Consider the following 25,193-nt stretch of genomic DNA (forward strand, 5'->3'; position numbering starts at 1 on the left):
AACCAGAAGACGTTCTCTTATATCTATACTATCTATATAATTATTTTTAATCAGAAGACGGTCTCTTATATCTATATTATCTATATAATTATTTTTAACCAGAAGACGGTCTCTTATATCTATACTATCTATATAATTATTTTTAACCAGAAGACGGTCTCTTATATCTATATTATCTATATAATTATTTATAACCAGAAGACGGTCTCTTATATCTATACTATCTATATAATTATTTGTAACCAGAAGACGGTCTCTTATATCTATATTATCTATATAATTATTTTTAACCAGAAGACGGTCTCTTATATCTATATTATCTATATAATTATTTTTAACCAGAAGACGGTCTCTTATATCTATACTATTTATATAATTATGTTTAACCAGAAGACGGTCTCTTATATCTATATTATCTATATAATTATTTTTAACCAGAAGACGTTCTCTTATATCTATACTATCTATATAATTATTTTTAACCAGAAGACGGTCTCTTATATCTATATTATCTATATAATTATGTTTAACCAGAAGACGGTCTCTTATATCTATATTATCTATATAATTATTTTTAACCAGAAGAGTGTCTCTTATATCTATACTATCTATATAATTATTTTTAACCAGAAGACGGTCTCTTATATCTATATTATCTATATAATTATTTATAACCAGAAGACGGTCTCTTATATCTATACTATCTATATAATTATTTTTAACCAGAAGACGGTCTCTTATATCTATATTATCTATATAATTATTTTTAACCAGAAGACGGTCTCTTATATCTATATTATCTATATAATTATTTTTAACCAGAAGACGGTCTCTTATATCTATACTATTTATATAATTATTTTTAACCAGAAGACCGTCTCTTATATCTATATTATCTATATAACTATGTTTAACCAGAAGACGGTCTCTTATATCTATATTATCTATATAATTATGTTTAACCAGAAGACGGTCTCTTATATCTATATTATCTATATAATTATTTTTAACCAGAAGACGGTCTCTTATATCTATATTATCTATATAATTATTTTTAACCAGAAGACGGTCTCTTATATCTATATTATCTATATAATTATTTTTAACCAGAAGACGGTCTCTTATATCTATACTATCTATATAATTATTTTTAACCAGAAGACGGTCTCTTATATCTATATTATCTATATAATTATTTTTAACCAGAAGACGGTCTCTTATATCTATACTATCTATATAATTATTTTTAACCAGAAGACGGTCTCTTATATCTATACTATCTATATAATTATTTTTAACCAGAAGACGGTCTCTTATATCTATACTATCTATATAATTATTTTTAACCAGAAGACGGTCTCTTATATCTATACTATCTATATAATTATTTTTAACCAGAAGACGGTCTCTTATATCTATACTATCTATATAATTATCAAACTCTGTGGACTTGAACCTTGCTTTCGACGATCGAGCGATTCCATCTTTTAAAAAGGGAATGACAGGTGAATATATATAATGGGAAAATTATTCCCAACAAGCATTTAGGTAAAAATGCACTTTCGTATAAATACTTGAATTCATTCAAGAAAGCATCGCTAACAAAAACAAATAAAAACATCTACATAAAAACGCGTTACATTTAGTAGTCAGGCGAGGCAGCCGCGTGGTAGAGGTTTAGCCTTCTTATCATGGAGTCCCGATTTCGAGTCTCGCTAGATTCAGCCACTCTGATGAGTCGTAGATGACGAAACACGTGTCAGTGGATAATTATATTTTAAAAATAAAATAATATATATGCCGCTCCCGATTAAGGGGGTACCAGATTGGTCAATGGGGAAATTATTCCCAACAAGCATTTAGGTAAAAATGCACTTTCGTATAAATACTTGAATTCATTCAAGAAAGTATCGCTAACAAAAACAAATAAAAACATCTATCTATCTATATATATATATTTAAATATGTATGAATAAAATTTATATATATATATATAAATTTTATTTATATATATATAAATTTATCTCTCTATATATATTTAAATATGTATGAATAAAATTTATATATATATAAATTTTATTTATATATATATATAAATTTATCTCTATATATATATTTAAATATGTATGAATAAAAAATTTAACACACACACATACATACACACATACACACAGACAGACAGACATACACACACACACACACACATATATATATATATATATATATATATATATATATATATATATATATATATATATAAATAGTATTGCGAGGCGATAGGAAGATAAAGAAAAGACAAACTAAGTCACACGCCTATCAAGGTTTTGCCTTTATTGTAAAGCTTCTTCTTTCATCCAGGAAAAGTTTTACAATAAAGACGAAACGTTGATATACGTGTGACTTCGTTTATCTTTTTTTTATATATGCATATAGACGACTATATTTATATACACCTATATGCATATATATATATAATAATTTTGCAAAATCAATATAGGAAAACATGAAATATATTTCCTACTGTGTTATAATTGTTTTATAAGTATTAAGATAAATCTAAACATTATATTATTTCAAAACATTCCAAAAATAGCTACTCTTCAGACACTAAAATACATTTGTTATTCATATATGAATATATTTATAATATCTTTTTTAAGGGATGAAGCAGCTGGATTCACTTCTTTCTTATCATTTTATTTTATTTTTAGATTGCCTTCCTATATATATATATATATATATATATATATATATATATATATATATATATATATATATATATATATACACTTGTGCCCGATATTATTCATACCCCTCCTTGAAAATTGAGTTTATTAGGTGTAACGTTGTAAGAATTTATTGTTTACGTCCATATTGATACATATTCTTAATAAACCTCTTCTGATCATTTTCGTCATTTTAAAATCTCGGGATACTTGTAATAAAAGAAATATACAGCTATTTATAAAATCTGCAATGTTCAAAAATAATCATACCCCCTTATTTTTTCAGTATTAATCGAGTTTCTGACTGTTTGTTTCCTGTTTGATTCTTATTTTGAATGCTTTTATACAACCTTTGATTAATTTCATTTCGGTTTTTGCATTTTTCAGAAATTAAAATGATATCAACTGAAAACCAATAAAAGAATAAAAATTATTAGAATGGGGAAGAAAAAAGAGCTTAGTAATGATCTTAGGACTAAAATTGTGAATTCACATAAGGATGGTTTAGGTTACAAGTCAATTTCCAAGAAATTTGAGGTCCCTACAGCAACAGTACAGAGCATCATCAAAAAATTCCAGAGCCACCACACAACAAACAACTTGATTGGTAGAGGAAGGAAAAGGAAACTGTCTGCTAGAGCCACCAGGGATATTGTAAGCAGTGTTAATGCAAATCCAACCACCACTACTAAGGACATTTTAGAAAATATGGAGTCTTCTGGCATAAAAATATCAAGGCAAACATTGCAAAGGACTCTGCATGAAAATGGTCTGAAAGGAAGAAGACCAAGAAGGACTCCATTGCACGCCGGAAAACACCTTGCAGCACGTCTAAAGTTTGCTAGGACCCATGTGAATTCTTCAGAGTCCGTTTTCTCAAGTATTTTGTGGACTGACGAAACAAAAATTGAATTGTTTGGCCATATGGATGCTTCTTACGTTTGGAGGAAGAAAGGAGAAACTTACAACCCAAAGAACACCATACCCACGGTGAAACATGGTGGTGGTAGCCTAATGTTTTGGGGCTCCTTTTCGGCTAGTGGTCCAGGTAGTTTGGTCAAGATAGATGGAACCATGAAGAAGGAGCAATATTTGGAGATACTCCAGAAAAACATTAGACAGGATGCGGAGAAGCTCCATTTAGGACCAAACTGGGTCCTTCAACAGGATAATGATCCAAAACATACTGCCAAAATAGTCAAGAAATGGTTTGAGGATAATCAAATTAATATTTTGGAAGGGCCTAGCCAGAGTCCCGACCTGAACCCTATCGAAAACCTCTGGCACATATTGAAAACTAAGGTTAAAAAGCGGAAACCTAGAAATTTGAGGGATTTGGAGAACTACTGCATTGAAGAATGGTAAAAAATCAGTGTTGATGCTTGTAAAAACCTTGTTGATAAATATCCAAAACGGTTACAGGTAGTTATTAAGAATAAAGGGCATGCTATTGACTATTAGTAAGAGAGGTATGAATAATTTTGAACTAGTGCCATTATTGTTTTTTCTTTGTATACTGTTTCAAACTTGCATAATTTATTTATTTGTTGAGTTTAAATTAAATGCTTATGCTTGATTTATTGTTTGAAATCCCTTTAATATTGTCTACCTTCTGGTTTGAGCAATATTCTTATAGAAATCTCAAAGATCCGAGGGGTATGAATAATATCGGGCACAAGTGTATATATATATATATGGGCGTGACTCACGGTCTAATCAATGAGGGCGGAGAATGTGATGGTTTTGTTCTGATTCTTGGTGATGGCACCCAAAACACACATATATATATATATATATATATATATATATATATATATATATATATATATATATATATATATATATATATAATTATTTTCTACTATAATAATTAAATACCTACAGACACTAGTGTTTCATCCTTTCGGGAATCTTCAGTGCAGAGTGTCACGATTACTACCAATCGAACGATTTGAACCCCGTATCACGAGACATCTCTGGCTCGATTAGCGGGGACCTAATCCATTCGGCTACCATTAACCGCTTGAAATAACGTTGAATTTTAAACATCTTAATTTTAAGTGTTCATTTACGTCAGTCAGACAGTGATCTAATCGTTATACGATGATCTACACATAAGAGCTAAATTGACCGACTTTAATTCAACTGAAAGTGCTCAACGATAAGAAACGAATTTCTTAAAGGGGCTGTCATAATTATTTTCTGCTATAATAATTAAATACCTTCAGACACTAGTGTTTCATCCTTTCGGGAATCTTCAGTGCATGGTGTCACGATTACTACCAGTCGAACGATTCGAACCCCGTATCACGAGACATCTCTGGCTCGATTAGCGGAGACCTAATCCATTATATATTGATATCTCTATTATATCTTAGGTTTTACATAATAATGGGTAGAGAATTGTCTCGAATAATAAATACGTAATCTGCATGAATTAAAACATCATATTTAATCGTTTTTGTTGACCGGGCAACACCGGACAGCTTGCTAGTTACTAATAGAAATTTCGTATCTGTATGATTAAAGTCCATACTATACTAATACAAGCTTGCAAGTCTCAATTCCGAGGTGAAATTAGTGTAGCATCTGTTCTGCTAGTTTGATAGAAACCTCCCAAGAATTACTCCTTCCTTTTCAAATGGGTAGTGTGGAGTTTGTTATGCTGTCAGTTTTTACTCACAGAGATTACTTTTTGTTTTCTTATAGGAAATAGTGTAGTATATGTTTTTTTTGTTTTCTTGTAGGAAATAGTGTAGTATATGTTTTTTTTTGTCAGGAGAATATTATCCAACTTTTGTTATCTAACTTTTATTTACGGGCGTAGTGTTATACATATTTGTTCATCATTTTAACATACTTCTAGGAATTACCTCCTTTTTGCAGGTAGTGTAATATATGCTTGTTCGTCATATATACGTTTCTCCTCTCTCTCTATCCCTCTCTCTCTCTCTCTCTCTCTCTCTCTCTCTCTCTCTCTCTCTCTCTCTATATATATATATATATATATATATATATATATATATATATATATATATATACACACCAAGAAGCAGGCTCCTTCAGTCTTGGACAGAGTATGGATAATCACGAAGGGTTGCTTGCACGTGAAATTTTTGTGGTAGGAGGTGCGCAATCTCCAACCACACCTCTCCTGAGACGACATTGTTAAATACCAGAGGTAAGTGAAGTATAAGGCGACTGGAAACAAATGCCGAGATAAGCGGAGAGCACATACAGCGCCTAGAATTCCCAAATGGTCACCCATCTGGTACTAACCTGGCTCAACGTTGCTTAACCGGTGATCTGACGAGAACCGGTGTGTCAACGCGATTATGCCGTATATATATATATATATATATATATATATATATATATAGAGAGAGAGAGAGAGAGAGAGAGAGAGATAGAGATAGATAGATAGATAGATAGATAGATAGATGTGTACAAGAAAGTTTTTCTGGTCTTTAACTTTTAAATCTAGGTGAACACATCTCGGCTCAAACAAAAATTTATTGATCGCACAAAACAAGTGCATTTATGTCAATAACGTAAAAAATCTTGTGTTCTGGTGGCGATAAAATCGCTGAAGCCGTTTCTGATATCGCTTAGGTTTTTGATACATTTATCACGCAAAAAGTTGTCGATGTGCTTGAAAAAGTGTTAGTCGGTAGGTTAGACGTCTGGAGAATATGGAGGATGAGGCAGATTTTGGTAGTCCAATTCGTTTAACTTCTGCAGGGTCGCTTTAGCAACGCGTGGTCGGGCATTGTCGTAGAGGAGAATTGGGCATTTTCTGTTGATTAATTCTGGGTGTTGTTGCTGAAGTTTCTGATGCATTTCATTCATTTGTTAACAGTACTTCTCCGCCGTAAACAGTTGTTTTGGCGGAACCCCATACGTCAAGGGTGCATTATATATATATATATATATATATATGATGTCTCCTATGAAATTGAACATTCCCCCCCCCCAAAAGTGTCCTATGAAATTGAACATTTTCCAAATTATACCTGCATATTATCTGAACTCAAAAACACGCGGCTTTTTTTTTTCTCTCTAAAATATGCATTACTTCTAGCTAGTCTAAACTTAATACGTAACCCTAAAGGTATTACTTCTTAACCAGTTTTTTAAACGAGTTAAAATTTAACCAGACTTCTCCAATTTGATAAAAGTTCCATTATAGCATATTTATTATGGGGTGGAGCTGGAATGGTCGAACATTCTAGCTCGAGGTAGATAAAGGCAAAAAGTATCCACACATTAATATGGGAGGAGAGACTACCTTCAAGTACTGTCCTAAAATGGGAATGGGGCAACGGACTTATACTAAGATATTAATAAGTCCTTCTCACCTTTTTTTTTAAATGGAGAGTAGATAATGCATGTGGATGTGTTATCGGCAGCTCCAGTAACTCTCGCTTCTCCTTTTTTGTCCTTCAGTCCCCATTTCCAATGAGTGATTTTTCTGACAAAGGGTGAAGAAAAAGCTGCTTTCCAGGTCGGTAGTACTCTGTAAACAGTAGTCTGAGATGTCAGAAATTTTCTGTTTCTATGTCTATCCTTGTGGTGATGTCACTAGTAAGAATGATGGCGGTAAACGTTTCATCTGAGCTGGCGTTATCCGCCTGAGAGTCAGGGACCCGAACCTTAGATTAACCACTAAGGAGGCTGTCCTATCAGCAGGTGCAAAGTACTGGGGCTGCTGTATTGCCATTTGGTGAATGGATTCTGGACCATACAGTAGTTTCTGGTAGTGCCTCTCGATGCAATACTAGTGGGTAATTGTTACGGCTTTACCTTATCATGCTACAAAAAAAATCTTGTCTTTTTCTCTCTTACTTTCCCTCTCTGTCCTGCTCCAACCAAGTCTATCGACCTGTACCACAAATCCCAAAACCTCAACATGACAAATCTCCAAAAACAAAACACGAATAAACTTATAACCCCATCCTCCAACGTAGACCCCTACTACCAGGTCTCCTTCTCCAACATCAGGGGTCTACGTTCCAACCTTCCAGAGGTTGAAACACAATTACATGAGACGAAACCGAACATATTATTTCTAAGTGAAACTGGAATAGGGTCGACTACTTCCCTAGATGAGTTCATAATTAACAGATACTCTAATTTAACAGCTAAATCTGACACCCAAGATCGCCATGAGCATGGAATATGTGCCTACATTAAAGATGCCTTTCATGTGGTAGAGATACCTCCAGAGAAGACCCTAATTTACCTTATATGTGCTTCCGGATTGCACTAGCTTACACCGTTGCATTTATATTTGCCCTCTATCGCCCCACACAACAGTGGGGTTACTATTTTTAAGCGCATATCTGCGAAAATTGACCACATCCTGTCTGCTCATCCTTCGGCTAACATTCACATTTGCGGTAACTTCTATGTCCATAATGTAGAATGGCTGATCCACTCAAATAAGACCGATGACGAGAGGAGGCTTTGTCATGATTTTGCCATTGCCTATAATCTCACTCAGATTGTTCACGAACCCACCCGTATGCCCGATACTACCGGTCAGTATGCAAGCCTTCTAGACCTTTTCCTCACAACTTCCCCTAAGCTATGTTCATGTTCCGTTCTATCTCCTCTGGGATCTTCCGACCACTCCATTGTAGCAGTTACGATACAAATAAAAGACATACATCTCTACCATCGTACTGTATATCGATACTCTATGGCTGACTGGGATAGCTTCCGTACATTCATATCCGATCTACATCTGCATTTCATGTTTAAAAAGGATGTGTCCTCTATAATATCAGACCTGACCGAATAGTTAATTGTAGGCATAGACCGATTCATACCATCAAAAAAATTCCAACAAACGCTTAACAGCCAGCCATGATTCTCCCCAGAATGTGCTGTTGCCATCGTGCACAGAAATTACTTTTTCCATAGCTACCAACGTAATAGATGTACTGAGACTAAAGCTGCTTTCAGGACTGCCAGCAACCACTGTAAAAGAGTAATAAAAAATGCAAGAGGGCTATATGCCCAGTCCGTTAAATCCAAAGTAGCTGAGCAGCGGCTTGGTTCCAACCAGTTTTTGCAAATAGCAAACAGGATCCTGAAAAGAAGCGTGCGTTCTATCCCAACCATCATCAATAGACCTGAGGGCATCTTGTCAGCATCAGATAATGCCAAACTATTTGCCAAAACTTTGCAGCTAATTCTACCCTATGCGACGAAGGCCATCAACTCCCCGTATTTCCTCTTATCACAGACAACACGCTATGCAACATACAAATATCTGTGCGGGAGGTCGCCAAGCTACTCAAGAACCTTGATTCCAGTAAAGCAACTGGCCCTGACGACATTTCAATTATAGTGCTGAAAAGGCTTCAACCAGAACTTGCCCCCATACTTACAAAACTGTTTAAACGTTGCCTTAAGGAGAAGTGTTTTCCAACACCATGGAAAACCTCATCAGTATGCCCTGTATTTAAGAATTCAGGTGAAAAGTCATCTTCCTCTTAGTACAGACCAATAAGTCTCCTGTGTGTCATGAGTAAGTTGTTGGAATCCATATTAAATAAAGAAGTAGTCAACCACCTCAACAGAAATAACCTTCTTAGTGACATGCAATATGGTTTCCGTTCTGCAAGATCTACAGCAGATGTGCTAACGGTTATATCTCATAGGATTAGTGAATCTCTTGACAAAGGCTTCCTTTCCATGGCAATTGCTCTTGACATATCGAAGGTCTTCGATAAGGTATGGAATAACGGCCTACTTCACAAGATTTCCAGCTACGGTATCACTGGTAATGTTTTCTCAATCATTAAATCATTTCTCTCCGATAGGTTCATAAGAGTAGTGGTTGATGGGCAGAAATCAGAGGCCCACAGTATTAATGCTGGAGTCCCCCAGGGGTCCATCCTGGGCCCAGCTCTTTTCCTGATCTACATCAATGATCTCCCAAAACACATACTTAAATCATTCGTTGATATCTGTGCTGATGACATGACCATCTATGGCAACACATCAAAGGCCGTAAATGACAAAGTTCTCTCTAATTCTCTCTCTTCTGATCTTGAGCGCGTGGTTCAGTGGGGGAAGAGGTGGCTGGTTAATTTTCATGCATCCAAAACCAAGCTTCTATCTTTACATCATCAACGCTCTGATCCCCATCTTGCATCAATTGAAATGGCTCTCGTCTTGGGGAGGCTTCATGTTTTGACAAGCTTTTGGGTTTGACCTTTACACGTGATCTGAAATGGAACACGTACATCAGGTCTGTTGCCAAGGACGCTGGGAAAATGGTGGGATCCTTCTACCACTCCAGAAGATATATCACTACTGATGCAATTCTCTATCTGTATAAACGCCAAGTACGTCCAAGGGTGGGGTACTGTTGCCACATCTGGACAGGAGTTGCTAAAAACAGCCTATCCTGCCTTGAGAGAGTACAAAGTAGACTTCGTAGCTTAGTGGGGATGCCCTTTTCTCTTCCCTGCAGCCCCTCTCCCACAGAAGAGACGTTGTGAGCCTGTCTTTGCTTTATCGTTATTTCCTTGGCAAGTGCTCGTCTGAGCTCCAATCTCTCATCACCTTTGCTAATCTTTCACGAGAAACACCCGTCTGGCTGAAACTACTGTCAATAATTTTCCCCACTCTTTATCTGTGCCAAATTCCAAACGTAGATTCCATAAGCAGAGCTTCTTTCTCAGAAGTGTACGACTGTGGAACTCTGTTCCGTTTGCCTGTTTCCCACCTGACTACAACTTGGATGTCTTCAAGTCCAACATAAACAAATTCCTGACAAAACCGCCCTCTTAAGTAAGACACTCTATCAAATCTCCAATACTAATGATTACAATACTATCTCATTGATTACTGTACACGCAATAACCCTTATTCCTGAGTGGCCTTCGGGCCTTGATAAGTGGTGACCCCATGTAACTTCAAATTGAGGAGTCAAAAAGAAAGTCCGCACAATAGAAAATTGTTATTCAAATGTAACTTTGGGACATTGATGCAACACAAATACAATGGACTAGTTAATATTTAGTAGCATAGCCTTTCCGCAATTTGGCAGCCTGCGATCTTTTGGGAATTCCTTGAATTAGACTACAGCTATAATCCGGAGAAAGGGCATCACACTTTAAAAAAAAAAATTGTCCAAAGTTCTTCCAAATTTGAAATTTTATCATTGCGTAGCTGTTGCTTGATGTAATGCCATACGTTTTCGATAGGACTGAGGTCTGAAGATTGTGCAGGCCAATCCAAACACGGAATATCATACTTTTCGAGGAACCTCTTGAGATTGCCAGCTGTGTGAATTGAAGCATTATCCTACATTAAGATGGGACTATCATTCAAATTCCGACCAAAGTAGGGTAGAATATGCTCAGTCAACATATTAATGTACATGGTCGAATTAATTCGACCTTGCTAGCGAACTATAGGCCCTGGATCATTGGTACTAATAATGCCCCACACCAAAACTTAATCTCCACCACTTCGCAGCGTTGAAATTGAGCACATAGGATTAAATATTCGTCTTTCCTCCAACGGACGTACCGTCTACCATCACTGCCTAGCCTATTGAACTTGCTTTCGTCGCTAAAAAGTACTTTTGACCAATATGAAAGAGAATGAAAGAGAGCAAGATTGCACTGTTATTGGATTTGGGGATCCGTTTCAAATCTGTTTCTTAGGCTGCGAATCTTGATAGGATAATCTTCCCTGTTAGAAGTAACTCTAGTACGACCAGATTTAGGGACATAACGGTGTTTTGGTGCTTTTGCACAGTCTTTCGTACCATTTTCTCATCACCTTTCAATCTGCAGACGATTTCTCGATTGGATAAATCAGAAAGATGGAGATTAATGAGCTCCTTACGATCACTAAGTGAAAGTCGTGGCATATGGACTAAATGTTATGTTGTATAACCTGGAACAACAATAATTACGATTAGAGATGCTTTGTTGTCTGTTGGTGGATATTTTAAACTAATTTAGAGGCTATGATTTAAGCTGGTTTTAAGCGAATTTGTTGCTGCGGACTTTCTTTTTACCTCCATAATTTGAAGTTATTTTTTTTAAATTGACGTGAACGCAAAACTATTTCAATTAAAAGCCAAATATTAACTGGTAAAATTATAGAGGAATAAAAGGCGAATCAAATGAGGTATAGGTTGTTTAAACATTTACATTAAATTTAGCTTAAATTTGCAGTTTTTGAAAAAATTACAAGTGCCGATTTTTTTTTTTGCCTGCTATGTATATATTTGCATATTTTTGTTGCTACTGTTGCTACTAATATGTAGCTAATACTCAAGTGCTTCTTTTCTTTCACTTTTTAACCACCCTCTCTCTCTTTTTCTGGCTCTTTCTTCCTCTTTCTTTCTTTTCTTTCTTTCTTTCTCTCTTTCTCTCTCTCTCTCGTTCTCTGCCTCTCTTGAGGTTTCTAAGAAAATGAACCAGTCGTTCGGAAACGCGATTTCCATGTACGTGGGTGGTCGAATGTGAGTTTCCTGGATAATTGGACCAAGTTACATTTAGATTTATTCTTTTCTTTATTTTCCCCGGAAGTTTTGGAAATTCTTAAAAATAAATCTCAATTGTGACGATTAAGTAGAAAGAATATTTTCGTATCTGTGTATTAACCGTGAATTTAAACCCTGGTTAGCGAAAACGCGTTCCTTTTTTTTTAGCAGAACGTTGGAAGGGAAGCTTAATTAAAATTTAAAAAAAAAAAATGTAAAAACTATTTTCGTTACTTCGATTTCTTGGAAAAAATTACAAGATTTTCCACCGTGAACATTGGAGTCCAAATATTTCAATCCCCACCTTTTATTCGTATTATTTGGATTTTTTTTCAGGCTACTACTGTAATCTTCAGTTTTATTTTCAGGACGTTTCGGTCGACATATCCTCCGACCTTTCAAGTGTACTTTCCGAACTTAGGAATTTTTCTGTCAAACTTGGGAATCTGCACGGAATTTCATGCAGAATCCTTTATTTAATCCACGGAGGTAGCATGTTCTTGTTCCGTCAGTCATGACTGTGTAGAAGTAATTTGCAAAAAGAGTGTAGTTTTACAACTGGATTTTACCAAATATTCTATCCGCTATGCCCTAATTATTAAGAATTTCAATCCAGCCATGGATGACAGAACGAGAACATGCCATTCCGTGGGTTAAATAAAGGATTCCGTATGAAAATGAAATTCAGTGCAGATTCCTGAGTTCGACAGAAAATCCCTGAGTACGACAAGATACACCTAGAGAAGGTCAGAGGTTACATTGACAGAAACGGTGTGAAAATAACAACTCAGAATGAGAACAACAGTAATAAAGAATCAAAATATTACGAATAATTCCTTATCTAAAATATTCAAAAACGTAGAAATCTTCACTCCAAACCAACGGGATGCATATCAACATTTAAATGCAACTGTATAAACTATAAATGTAAAAATAAAAACAAACAAACAAACAAACAAACAAACATGAATAGACCGCAAGCTTTCAAACCATGTCTCGAAACTCGAAAAAACATAGTTTACAAAGCTGATTAAATATGAAATGTAAACAATTAAAACATTTAATTAAAATCTTTCTACTCGTTCTCTCTCTCCCCTCTCTCTCTCTCCTTCTCTTTATCTCCCTCTCAATCTTTTTTTGCGACTGCCAATTTAATATTAACAGAACTCAACAGACTAAATATGGATATAATAATAATAATAATAATAATGATGATGATGATGACGATGATAATTGGTAAGCGGCTGTTGCGATAACGGAAATTCATCTGCAAAGGTCATCAAAAGAGGTTGAGAGTACTGAAAATATGGGAAGACTTGTTGTCGTTCAGACTCCAGGGAACACCACAAGTTGTTCTTAAAGAGAAATCTTTGATGAAGACCTGTGTGACTACTATTAGTAAATAATAATAATAATAATAATAATAATAATAATAATAATAATAATTATTATTATTATTATTATTATTATTATTATTATTATTGAAAAGTGTAGTATCGGCGCAGACTAGCTCCACACCAAATTGAGAAAAGCCAAGGAGGGCGGAAAGACCGAGGAGAGAAAGTACTAACCAGACCTCCAATTGAAGAGAGCGACAAAAACTTGAACTTTGACGAGGCTTAATGCCGCCCAAATTCCAGTGAAGACTAATGGTCATTGTAAGCGAGAAATCAATGAAAAGCGGTTGTTGTGATAACGCAAATTCATTTGCAAAAGTTGACAAAAGAGATGGTAAATACTGGAAATCTGGGGAGAGTTGTTATCACGTAGCCTGCAGGGAACGCCGCAGATTGTTAGCAATGAGTAAACACTGATGATTATTAGAAGTGAGTACATAAGTGTAGACTGTGTTGTTTAATTCTTGAAACAGTGACACACATTGTTAGTGCGTGTTCTACACCTGCTCAAAATGAGTACAAGCGTCGCCATGACAAAATATGTGTAAATCTGCATTAGAGTGTGTGCCAAAAGTTTGGAATCCAAATGATGGACAAGTGGTTCCAACATCACCCAGAAGCTGTACTTGAAAATGAGGATGTTAAGAATTTCTGTGATTTCATGATTCAGTCTGAGAGAGAGAGAGAGAGAGAGAGAGAGAGAGAGAGAGAGAGAGAGAGAGAGAGAGAGAGAGAGAGAGAGAGAGAGAGATACTCCATAGGAAACCGTATGTTGTAGGTATGAATAAAACGACCACTGAATGCCAAATTATTGATATGGCTTGCCCAAACGACATCAGCTTAGCAAGCAAAAAGAATCAAAACTTATGGAACTATCAGAAACAGAGGATACTGAGGAGATTGGTAGGTTGTGGAATAAGAAAACTTCCATCGTGCCAATCATCATAGATGTGCTTGGCTCAATTTCAGATGATCTTGAGGAATAGTTGAACTCCTTAGGAATCAAGTACAACATCACTGTACTCCAGAAGTCAGTTCTGCTTGGCACAGCAAACATCCTACGTCAGGTGTTTTCCATTTAGTTGACTCTTTAACAATACTCACTAGTTTTGGTTTAAACACCCGCTTTTAAGTGAAAAAAAAAAACAACAACAAAAAGCAAAAAAACAAACAAATTTCTATTTTTTGCACAGAAATATATCTAAAAACTCAAACGGTTCGTCTGTTAGTACTTAGAGACTAAGACGAGTTTCTCAGCTCGTAAAGCCTTAATTAACTGGAAATGAAATTAACCCTCGTTCACATAAGACACCGAGGCTTCTCCACACAATCCACACCAATAAAGTCAAGGGCATTTTGGACATATAAATTCAGGTATGAACATATAGAATCCAGCTTCTGGCACACGTTGATGACAGAGATTTCTTTTTTAGAGTTTCACACCGTCAATACCCGCTACAGAGGTGAAACAGGTAATGAATGCAGAGGTTCTTTCATCATAACAATACAATTTTTAAATCTCCGGAATAAAAAATAGGAGGCATTATTTTGGAACGATTATCGTAGTTAAGGTGAACAGTAATACAAGAATATTAAAGACTTCGAAACCTTAGGCATAAGAATGCAGGTATGTAGGTTTCTTAGATGTGACACAATCTAGAAACAGAAAAAAAATATTTTTACATTGATAGATACTTCAATTATTTACTCCCAACTATACATTTTTTACTCCCTAGGGGTTGAAAACTAATAAATTACGAGCGAGTAATACAAAACGTAGGCGATAGTACAGAAGAAAACCGTCTGCAGTTATCATCATGCCAATTCAATTATGAACAAGGTGACGAGGAGAACTCACCCGAATAGTATTTTCAAAATAATTCATCTATTTTCCATTTGCTGTAAACTGTTTGGCCTTCAGGACAAGATACAGATACTGCAAACAAAGACCATATGTGGGGGAAACTCCACATATAAGACCTTGGTCAATGTAGGGGAAACCCTTCATACCAATTGGCACTATCCAGCTCCCCTTCTCCCCGGGGAGTTGGTTCTTATTTCCCCTTCACTCCTCACTTTAAAAATCGGCCTTGTGCCTAATTTGCTCAGTGGGGGAGCAAATAAATACCTCAAAGTGTAGTATCTGTTCTTCAGATGCTGCACTTCAATTTCTTGTTCTCTGTCAGTGGAGGAGAAATCCTTCACGACCGAGACAATTTTTATTTTTGTTCCTTTTCTCCACATTAAAAACCGACCCTGGTGTCTAACTCTGTCCTGTGGGGAGGCATTGTAAATAGGAAACTGTAAAATTTGGTGGGAGGGATGGGGGGAAACGATGCTGCCTAAACATAGTGTGGAGGATTTAGAGGAGATGAATGACTAGCGAGTGACAATATGTTTGCTGTTTAACACCGGACACTTCACACGTTTCTTTGGCAAAGTAAAATAAAACCAATTTTTTTTTATTAGTGTCCTTTTTTTGTGGCAATCAATTTCGCACTTTTAAGTCGATGTACTCATTGGCAGCAACTTTATATATATATATATATATATATATATATATATATATATATATTAATATATATTAATATATATATATATAAATTGTTATTCATTGGACATTTGAATAGTCAAGTCGCTGCCTGATGATATCTGTTGTTTGATTGAAACAAGTGGCTATTTGTAGCAGCGGGATGTGAGCATGTTTATATAACAATAAACAAGTATATATATATATATATATATATATATATATATATATATATATATAAAGGCTATATGTATGTGTCTGTCTCGATATTTTCAAACTCTATCTCTACCGAAACTAAAAGTCGCAGAGCGGCGCTAGGGGCTTCAAATGATTGGAATTTTTTAGGGACCATTCTTTTATGGGCCTTACGTCGGTTAAAATAGTTTTTAAGGGGCCAATAAAGGTTAAAATAAAAAAAAAAATCGTTATACATTTTGTACATTCATCTTAGTTTATTTTTCATTTGTGTTTATTTTTAATCACTTCGTACACGTGTCACGTTGGTGCAGTGGTAACGTCATCAGTTTTGAATGATACAGTTTCGCTTTCGGTTTCGATTCCTGTTGATGACATTGAAATACGTGTTTTTTTTTCTACTTTTAAAATCACAACTCTATAATAATATATACGAAATCTGGACGAATTAAAATATCATATTTACGCGTATTTTCCGCCAATATATATGTATATATATACTAGCAAGCACACACACACACACACACACATATATATATATATATTCAAACACCTATATATATTCGAACATATATCTATTTATATATGTGCATATCTATATATATATATATATATATATATATATATATATATATATATATATATGCATGCCTGCGTGTGTTTGAACATATACACGTATATCTGATATAAAAAGAATTATAGACAAGATAAAGCAATATACTGGTATATATAGATTTATTTATCCATTCAGTGCTCGTTGAACCTAGGCATTTCGAAGCATTATGCTTCTCATCGGAAGAGAGGATATTGGGTTCGGTTACATGCAATGCAATATGACATCTAACTAAGAGTACAATTCGGAGCAGGAGATTAAAAAATCTGGCCTGTATGGTAGATAATGGAAGGGTGTGTGGAAGGACATGTGAGTGACAAAATGGATGTGTAGGTTCAAGCTATAATACGGACTTGGAGGAGTGAGGACTAAGGTCGTATCTAAATTCTCGTCATATATTAAAGCTTCACCAGTTTTTTTTAGCTGTATAGATCTTTATAGGTCTACATTTAAAGAATTCTTTCAAAACTCTTTAACCATCGAAATAAACGTACATCTTAAAACATTAATAAAAGTTCCATAATTGTTGCTGTCACGAGCGCTTTCGATTCGTCCACGAATGAAGTAAAAGTGCGAAGGAGCGAAAGTTAAAATATATAGGGTCGACGAAAAGTGGATTAAAAATATAGGTCGATTAAAAATTCGAGTATTAAAATCAGCAGGTTCGTGGACGCCGTTAACAAAGTCCGTCCAATAGGAACTACGCAACACATTTTAGAACGTTACTGCTTTTCTCAAATGCAACATCATTTACAGTGAGTTGAAGGATTCTAATATATGACGCTTCAAGAAATTTTAACTTTTTAATATTATTCTCATGTTGTATAATTTTTATGTTGTCAACGAGGACCTTTCTAAGATTTGTGGTGGGGGGGGACAGTTATGTACTTTTATGAAATGTTTATATATAGAACTAGTATTATTTAGATGCATGGTTATTCGCCGGGACAACGTTGTCGTTGTATGCCCAATGTATGCATTATTTTCGGAATTACATTCTCCCATAAAACATTTGAATTTATGAACTACATTGGTTAGTTCCAACATTTTTATAGTCGGTGAGGAGTTGTTTCTAACCACAAGGTTTTGTGTTCTAAACTTCTTGTTGTAGATAATAAATTTAATGAGATACTTGACGCCTTTTGATAGTAATTCTAAAATTTAAAAAAACATTATACGGAAAATCGAAAAATTAAAAAACAAATCATAAAGCAAAGTGTCTCCATTGCATATATATATATATATATATATATATATATATATATATATATATATATATATATATATATATATATATATATACAGGGTGTCTCAGAAGTTGCACACCATATACTGATCTTCGTGGAGTGGCTACTCCGCTCACCAGATCTGTCCCTCTTGGCATCTTTGTCTTCGGGAACATCTCAAATGTGTACTAGAATTGTCTATCTGTTGAGCTAATGAACAAGAAAATAGATATTATATTTATTTTATAAAAACCTAGATGATGTGTGACTTTTGGGACACCCTGTATATATATATATATATATATATATATATATATATATATATATATAGTGCAAAGTTTTGTTGAAAATTCAAAGACTCGCGTTTTCTTGTTTAAAATCTTCGTTTATTTCCTGGATTTTTCCATTACAGCTGTTTCATTAATTAGTTGGCAATTTTACGATTTATGTTTCCGTAAAAATATCCTGTCTCCACCAACTTCTTCAGCTTGTTTATCTATTAGATTTTTACAACAAATGGTATATTTTTAACATGCTGGACATACACACACACACACACACACACACACACACACACACACATATATATATATATATATATATATATATATATAATATACTAGCTGGCACCCCGGCGTTGCCCAGTCATACAATACGCTTAAACATGATATTTTAGGAATAATTTATTCGGTGGACTAATTAGCAAAAAAAACAAAACAAAAAAACAAAACAAAAAAAACCCACTAATAATAATAATGATAATGTAATTCATCAAATTCCGTCTGTGTTTGTTTACAATACATGTAAGCTGATATTTGAGCCTTTCTTCCCTTATAGATAAAAAAGAATCGAATGAATTTCTATATAAATCGAATGAATTTCTATATAAAACGAATGAACACTGGTAGACATATAAATTACATTTGTGTGCAATTGGAAAAGATAGGCTCAGCTCTTTCGGAAGCTATGAAGAAGAAACTCTCACACACACATACACACACAAAGTGGCTTTTATATGATAGTAGAAATAAAGATGAAAATAAAACAAATTAAAAACAACAACATCGTTTTCATATTTCTTACATTATCTATAAGCGTGCTCGACGGTCGTACATCTAAACAATATGATATAAATGCGGGAGTGTCCTAGGGGTATATCCTTGGACCTCTACTGTTCCTGATATTCATAAATGACCTTCCCGACAAAATTGCCTCTGAGATGGGTATATATGCTGATGAAACCACACTCTATAACAGGCACGACAGGAAAACAAATGAACACATATCTAAAGAAATGGCAGAAACACTAGGGGATGACCTCCAACTGTAGTGGAATGGGAACAAAAATAGATGGTCACGTTCAATGCCGCCAAGACTAAACTAGTTTCATTCAATAATTACAAGAAACCTTCTCTACCACCTATAGCAATGGCCAACGACTCTTTATCTGAGAGTCCATCTTTCAAACTCCTTGGCCTAACGCTCACAGGAAACATGAGTTGGAAAAATTACATTGAGAGCAGTGCCAAGGCTGCTGCAAAGAAGGTGAGCTCTCTCTACCGTGCTAGAAAACTACTAACACCCGAAAGTATCCTGTACCTCTATAACGCCACCATTCGCCCATGTATGGAGTATTGCTGTCATATTTGGGCTGGTGCATCTGCTACTAGTCTCTCGCTCCTTGACAAGATTCAAAAGAGAGTCGCCAATCTGATAGGCCCTGAACTGGCATCTAAGTTTCAGCCTCTGTCCCATCGACGAAACGTTGCATTCCTCTACCTGTTCTACAAGTATTTTAATGATGAATGCTCTGATGAACTGCAAGAACTTGTGCCCCCACGACGTGAACACCATCGACAAACCCGACAGGGTGCTAAATCCCACCCCACACTGTAGAGATACCTAGATGTAAAAGATCTTTCTACTCCAGCAGTTTCTTCCCCAGAACCGCTAAACTTTGGATTTCCGTTCCAGGTCCCGTCTTCCCCAACTGTACTGACGTGCAGAAGTTCAAGTGCAACGTGAACCGATATCTTGCTTCCCAAATCCCCACATAGTACCCCAGTAGTTGTTGCCCCCTGATGGTAACTCCCTACACCAAAATGGCAATGTGCCTTGTTTGGGGTGAAAATGTAAAAAAAAAAAAAAAAAAAAACATCTCTAAGATCTTACGTGAAATAGCATATAAATTTAGACTTTTTGAATTTCGAACCTATTTTGAGCCGACCACAGCTCGACGCTAGGAGGAAACTGGAAAACTTATAGATTAAACTAAAATAACATCGGATATTATTTTCCTATGTCAATGTTTTTTCTTTTCATTAGAATAAAAAGGATATGGTGTTGATAAAAGAAAACGGAAGTCTTATAAAGTTCTCAAAATCATAAGGATAAAAATATATGTGCGTGTGTGTGTGTGTGTGTGTGTGTGTGTGTGTGTGTGAATGTGCGTGTACGTGTATGAGCATTTATATAATTGTTTAAACATATACCTGTCGTTTTGTCAGCCAATGAGGATTGGCCTTTTGTACAGCTTATGAAAATATCACACCTATTTGCCATTTCTAAGTCATATCATCATTTCAAGAAAACGTTATTCTTATTTATAAAACTCACTATGTCTGTCTGTCTGTTTGTATCTATATTTTCAAACTCTATCACTTCCGAAACTAAAAGAGCGGCGCTAGGAGGCTCAAATGATTGGATTTTTTTTTATCGACCGTTCTTTTATGGGCCTCTTGTCGAGTATAATAGTTTTTAAGGGATAAAAAAAAAAAAAATAAATAAAAAATACAAAAAAACAAAAACAAAAAAAAAAACCGGGGTCTAAATTGAAAAAAATCGGTATACATTTTGTACATTCATCTTAGTTTATTTTTACTCAGTTCATATCCGTGTCACGTTGATACAGTGGTAACGTCACCAGCTTTGAATTTTCGATTTTAGCTGATGGCACCCAAATATATCTTTTTTAAACTTTGGAAATCACGAATCTATAACATATATATATATATATATATATATATATATATATATATATATATATATATATATATATATATCCGTTCACATACATTTTTTCATGATAAAGCTAGAACCTAGAATCGAGCAATTGCATCGACAACGGACAACGCTAGACCCAAAGTGGGACTCGATGTACTGCATCTCATCAGTGACGTGCTCCGACATAGGCGCGAACCCAGGTCGTCGCATGTATGAAGTGTGCAATACTGACGACCTAACCATATGGCTGACTACAGCTTGGATGTCTTCAAGTCCAACATAAACAAATTCCTGATTAACCGCCCCCTTAAGTAAGACTATCAAATCTCCAATACTAACGATTACTACGGTACTATCCCATTGATTACTGTACACGCAATAACCCTTATCCCCGAGTGGCTTCCGGGCCTTGATAAGTGGTGACTACCATGTAAAAAAATATCATCAAGCACTTGTTTACGTTGAACTTGAAAGCGCCCTTCTTATAGTCTGCTGGGAGCAGCTCCGCGGTATTGGGTTACACACGCAAATTTCAGAACGTACTACCCCTCCGCACCTAGATATAGCAAGTGCGATTTAAAACCAGATTACCCTGATAATGACCCGGGCGCATTATCATTCGACGCGTCACGAAGCCAGTTCCACTGAAATATCATGTTTATAATGATAATCTCTTCTTGAAAAGGAGTTCCGTCTTGTTTAAGTCTGCATTTTTTTTTTATCTCAAATATAATTTAAAAACAGCAGGTGAATCTAGATTGCGGCCGCACAAACAACTAAAGGGTTTTAAGATATTTTTGTTAAAAAAAAAAAAAAGCAAAACGAACGGCTGTTGAATATGAGTTGGTATTAATAGACTTCGCTTTACATCTGATCAGCAGAAGTACCTGTCTATGTTGTCTTTCACTTCTTGCGAATTATATAGACAAGATTTAAAGTTTAAACGATTAATTATTTTTCATTCATTTCATTATTAAACAAAACAAATAAATGACGGTGACCGATGTCGACCATATATATACTAGCAGTTTAGCAGGCCAGCTTTGCTCGGGCCCTATATACTGTTCATAACTTTATGTATATATATATATATTAAAAAGTTTGACTCATGTCCAGGTAACCTACATCTAAAATTTCAAGTGTTTAGGCCCAAATTTGACGGAGTAGTTTGGTAGAGTATGTAAAGATCTACTCTTTCTTGACTTCTTGGCAGCCAAATTGTCGCCCAAAAACTGATTAAAAAGCTTGCTGCATATCTGAATACCCTTTATGTAATATTTGAAATGTTTAGAACCAAAATTGGCTGAATAGTTTGCTAGAGACTGCAAAGGTCAAATCTTTGCAACTTTGACACCTTGGCAGTATAATTTTCCGCTAAACGCCGCTTAAAAAGCTTGCCCTTTCTCTGAATACACTCTATGTAAAATTTCAAATGTTTACACCAAAAATTGGCTGAGTAATCTGGCAGAGACCGCAGAAGTCAATTTTTTTAAAAACTTTGACCCCAATTTTAACCCCTTCACATTTATCATCTTGGGCTTAAATCAAATTGTAAAAGTTTTATCCATGTCCAAGTAACCTACATCTAAAATTTCAAGTGTTTAGACCCAACATTGGCACAGGAGGGTTTGGTAGACTTTAAAAGGTCACATGGTTGAATGCTTATATAAGATATATATATATATATATATATATATATATATATATATATATATATATATATATATATTAGCAAGCCGCGCAGCATTGCCCGGTCGTAAAATACGCTTCAATATATTTTAATAATTACAGATTCTGTATTTTCTAATCAATTATATTAGACCCAATATACAGTAATGATTTAAAAAGTTAAAAAAAAAATGGCTTGTGTGCCACCATCGAGAATCGAAAGCAAAACGTTTAGCTTACGATTTACGGATTCCTTTAGCGTTAATGCCTGAGCTATGAACACATGGTTGCTGCAAACATGAACCAATAGCTATTACGTTATGCATGCATATTTGTAATGCTGTTGTTCGACCTTCACCTGGCAAATTCCATTTTTGTAATTTTTACACTTTTGCACCGGTTTTTCCCAGCTAAAACCCCAATATAAAGTTTCGCATGTGTTCGAATACCCTATATATCAAGTTTTATGTCTGTAGAACAAAAACTGACGGAGGAATATATATATATATATATATATATATATATATATATATATGATTAGTTTTTTTTGGAAAAAGAATTCCAGCAGAGTGCTCAATTAAAAGGAAAATCCAAATTTTAAGAGCGTACTTATATACGAATATTGACGTACTTATATACGAATATTGGCTGAAGAGAGCTTGATAAGGATACCTTAAACGGGCCTTATTATCGGGCTTGAAACCGACGGTACCAATGACCTGTCTCAACTAACAGAGACGAATATTGGCTGAAGAGAGCTTGATAAGGATACCTTAAACGGGCCTTATTATCGGGCTTGAAACCGACGGTACCAATGACCTGTCTCAACTAACAACTTTCTGTACACAAATATATATATATATATATATATATATATGCATACATAAATATATATATATAGAGAAAGAGGATTGTGTTTACTATGACCTTTTTACGCAAATAATACACAAGTATAAATCATGAACACTGCCAGACATATAAATAAGATTTGTGTGAAATTTACAAAAAGATAAGCTTAGCCGTTTCGGGACCTATGAAGTAGGAACTCATACATACGAAGTTAATCATTGGTAATTCAAGAGATGCAAAAAAAAAACGAATAAAATTGTAAGAATAAATATTTGAAGATATACGAGTAAAACAAAAAAACAAACAAAACAAAAGGTGAATAGGATTTCTTGTAAAATATAAATACAAAAATATAAAATATAAATACAATAATATAAGATATAAATACAGAAATATAAAATATAAATACAATAATATAAAATATAAATACAAAAATATAAAATATAAATACAATAATATAAAATATAAATACAGAAATATAAAATATAAATACAAAAATATAAAATATAAATACAGAAATATAAAATATAAATACAAAAATATAAAATATAAATACAATAATATAAGATATAAATACAGAAATATAAAATATAAATACAAAAATATAAAATATAAATACAAAAATATAAAATATAAATACAATAATATAAAATATAAATACAGAAATATAAAATATAAATACAAAAATATAAAATATAAATACAAAAATATAAAATATAAATACAATAATATAAAATATAAATACAGAAATATAAAATATAAATACAAAAATATAAAATATAAATACAAAAATATGAAATATAAATACAATAATATAAAATATAAATACAAAAATATAAAATATAAATACAATAATATAAAATATACATACAGAAATATAAAATATAAATACAATAATATAAAATATAAATACAAAAATATAAAATGTAAATACAAAAATATAAAATATAAATACAATAATATAAAATATAAATACAAAAATATAAAATATAAATACAATAATATAAAATATAAATACAGAAATATAAAATATAAATACAATAATATAAAATATAAATACAGAAATATAAGATATAAATACAAAAATATAAAATATAAATACAAAAATATAAAATATAAATACAATAATATAAAATTTAAATACAAAAATATAAAATATAAATACAGAAATATAAAATTTAAATACAAAAATATAAAATATAAATACAATAATATAAAATATAAATACAATAATATAAAATATAAATACAAAAATATAAAATATAAATACAAAAATATAAAATATAAATACAAAAATATAAGATATAAATACAAAAATATAAAATGTAAATACAAAAATATAAAATATAAATACAAAAATATAAAATATAAATACAATAATATAAAATTTAAATACAAAAATATAAAATATAAATACAGAAATATAAAATATAAATACAATAATATAAAATATAAATACAGAAATATAA

At 33.6% G+C, this 25,193-nt stretch overlaps 1 long non-coding RNA gene and 1 pseudogene across 1 annotated transcript in view; one reads left to right on the forward strand and one right to left on the reverse strand.

The window, feature by feature from the left end:
- Positions 1 to 25,193, forward strand: part of LOC145261246 (uncharacterized) — a 367,304-nt gene that overhangs the window by 81,119 nt on the left and 260,992 nt on the right. The gene's annotated exons all lie outside the window — the stretch shown is intronic.
- Positions 5,958 to 6,072, reverse strand: LOC145261449 (5S ribosomal RNA; annotated as a pseudogene).

Source organism: Euprymna scolopes, chromosome 37 (genome assembly GCF_053919585.1).
Source record: "Euprymna scolopes isolate OS-2025 chromosome 37, ASM5391958v1, whole genome shotgun sequence".
NCBI lineage: Eukaryota > Metazoa > Mollusca > Cephalopoda > Sepiida > Sepiolidae > Euprymna > Euprymna scolopes.